The following is a 3,261-nucleotide window of genomic DNA, read 5'->3' as shown; positions in this document are numbered from 1 at the left end:
TCACTCGCTGACCTGAAGCATGAAGCAGCGAGGGGACAGCGTGCTGTTTTCCTCCTCCGCTGCTCAAACTGTTTTATTTCCGCTCATTTAGCTGAAATTTGTCAGCTCTCTGCAGGTGAAGCCGTCTCCACCCGACGGCCTCCGACCGACGGGGCAGCAGGTCTTCACGGAGGCGTCTGTTCTCGTGCCGACGGAGCTCCAACCCCGCGGCTCCAACGCAGCAGATGTCTGCGAGCACCGCGAGCTGGCAGCCGACCCAGGAGGCAGATGCCCGAGCAGGCTGCCAAACGCCGGCAAACGGCCACAGATGGAGCCTCACGTTCAGGGAGGGAGAGCGACCCTCTGCTGCTGGGGGTGGAGCTGTGAGGAAGGTGGAGAGGCACGTTGACCTCCACCTGTCTGAGAGCATGTTAACAAGGCGGCCCGTCACCTGCTTGACACCACCTTAACAAAGCAGCCCCAAGGTGTTAGACAGGTGGAGGACTCCTCCTTCAGAGGGGTGGAGCACTCCTTCAGGGAGGTGGAGGACTCCTTCCTTGGAGGGTACCGATGAGGTGAGGAACTCTCCTGAGGTCTTCTGGTTCAGGTCTAGTCTGGTCTCCGTTCTCTTTAGAATAATTCGTACGTCTTTCGTCTCTCGATCATTTACTGTTGAAAAAGGACAAACTGTGAGAAAAACCTCCATCTGAACATCCATCTGTCTTTTAGTGCTGAGTCAGACCTCCACCTGTGAAAACCTCTCCGTCTCCGTCTCACCGCATTGTGTCTGTCTGATCTGCGGAGGACGAATATTCCACCTTTTCTCACCTCCGTCGGGTTCTTTCAGGTGCGTATGAAATGAAACGGTGTTTGTTTCATGGCCTGATGTGTCCTGATGCAGACAGACGTCAGGCTGGACGACATGTTGTTGACCTCTGAGTGTCCACTCTGTCATTAACGCTCTCGTCTGAGTCAAAGAGCTCCTGAACTGCCCTGATTTGCGGCAGACTGACATCTGTTCAGATTTCAGATTAAAAGCACTTACTGGGAAATTTGGGCGCCTATGAGGACGAATTAAAGATTTTCTTCAGTTGGATTAACAGCTGATCTGAGCCACAGGTTCATCATCCAGCCATCAAGGAAAGACCTGATTTTCAGTGTCACCTTTGTCGTCATCAACGACAAGCAAAGAGCAGCTGGTCATTTCTCCACATGATTAGATGGATAAATAATTAATAATTGTTGTGTCACAGCAGCAGAACATGAACAAATATCAAAAACGCAATCTGTCCTTCAAAGTGTCCAAAAGCTGTAAAACACAGAACAGCTGAGATGCTGTTTTATCAGCTGATCTGATCCTCTGACGCAAACTGACCTGAGAACAGCTCAAAGTCAAGATATTTCATGTTTTTCATTGATTTCTGTAAATATCTGCTTATTGTGAATCTGATGCAGCGACACGTTTCACAGACTGAGACCCCGTTTACACTCGTTTACACGCAAACGGAGGTTTTTCACGGAAAACGATCATTTTTAAAAACTCCAGCCAAAGTGGAGATTTCTGAAAACGCTGGCTATTTGTCGGCGTGTAAACTGGGTTAAACGATATTTGAGGTTCCGAAACGTGCGACTGAAAACACTTAACGTCATGTGAGCGACCTTGTTTACGCTCGCACCCACAGGTTTGGCAGTTATGATGCGCTCGACAGCGGATTTATCCGGGTTCATGTAAACAACAACATTTTTGAAAACGATGTTGTGCACGATGTTATTTTTGAAGACGGAGGGGCCAAAATATCCGTTTTCCAAAACACCCGCTACATGTAAACATAGGCTGAAAGATGGAACGCTCCAAAAACACCTGTCTGGATCATTCCACAGGTAAACAGGCTGATTGGGAACAGGTGAGAGCATCATGATTGGGTATGAAAGGCTCAGTCGTTCATAAAGGATGGAGCGAGTTCACCACTTTGTGAACACATGAAGGATGAAGGAGATGAACACATGAAGCTGCTGTCGGTGAACAGTTTGATTATTGATGATTGATTCTGGTTTGATTTAGACTTTTAGGGTCAGGATTATAAATTCTAGACTTTAAACACAAAATTTTGTCGTTTTATAAAAAGTAAATAACAAAAACAAATAACGAACAGTAACAAATCTGTAGATTTAAACTCAACCTGAAACCTCCAGCCGATCGACGGTCTGCAGCTCGTTGAACCATTTTCTGCTCACATGGAAGATTTCTTCCAAAACCATCAAAACCATCAAACCAAGTGCTTTAACCTGGAACACTTGAACAACACTCAGGTGCTTTCACCTGGGAAACACTGACACACCTGCTGTGAGCTGTCCAGGCTGCAGGATCCACATACTCTGCGGTCTCTCACATGCTGTCCATGAAGGGAGCGTCAGTCTAATGTTGGCGAAGAGGAGGATGGAGTCGCAGTGAGGAAGATAATGAGGCGGCGGAGTGAGAAGCGAAGCAGCAGGACTCATTCTCCCGACAGCCTCCCTCCGAGGCCACAATACCATCAGGGATCTTTGGACTAATTGAGGAACCTGGCATGATAAACCAAACAGACAAACACGCCGTTTGTGTCGCAGCCGGGGGGGATGTTCCAGTTTGGGCGGGGGGGGGGCTCATAAATCTGAGATGAGTCCGTTGGCCTCCTGTGCAGGCTGGTGAATATGGAGGAAAGCGGACGGACGGATGGATGATGGAACAGGTCTCAGGAGACGGAGGTTTAGCCATATGGCCCTTTCGCCCGGTCTGGACAGCAGAATGGACGGGGCCCAGGCGCTGAGGTCACTTCCTGCAGCTTCATACGGGACCTGCAGATTGCTGATCTCAGGACAGCAGAGAGTTTGACCTCTCTGAGTCTGACCCTCTGTCAATCTGTTGGACAGCTGACAGCAGACCTGACTCAGGGATTACTTCCACTCTGCGTCTGCATATTAAGTTTGAAACTCACGAAAAATACAAAGATGTTTTTCAGTCACTTCAGAATTAAAAACTAAAATGAATGAACACTCATAGAAATCATGTCATGCTGTTTTATCTGTTTGATCACATCAATCGAGTCAGGAAGTTTACATTTAGCTGTGAGTGCTGTTTCATTATTTCTGTTAGCTTCAGCTCCAGTCTGTTAGCACGATAACATGCCTGGGTTTTAAATTGATTAATAATAGTAATGATAAATATTTAAACATGTTTAAATTCATTATTAAATAAAAGGGTTAGGGTTAGGTAGATTTCAGAAGCACATACAGACAAAAGAG

The sequence above is a fragment of the Chaetodon trifascialis genome, chromosome 12, assembly GCF_039877785.1.
Source record: "Chaetodon trifascialis isolate fChaTrf1 chromosome 12, fChaTrf1.hap1, whole genome shotgun sequence".
NCBI lineage: Eukaryota > Metazoa > Chordata > Actinopteri > Chaetodontiformes > Chaetodontidae > Chaetodon > Chaetodon trifascialis.
The sequence above is the reverse complement of the archived record's forward strand: the minus strand, read 5'-3'. Positions refer to the sequence as shown.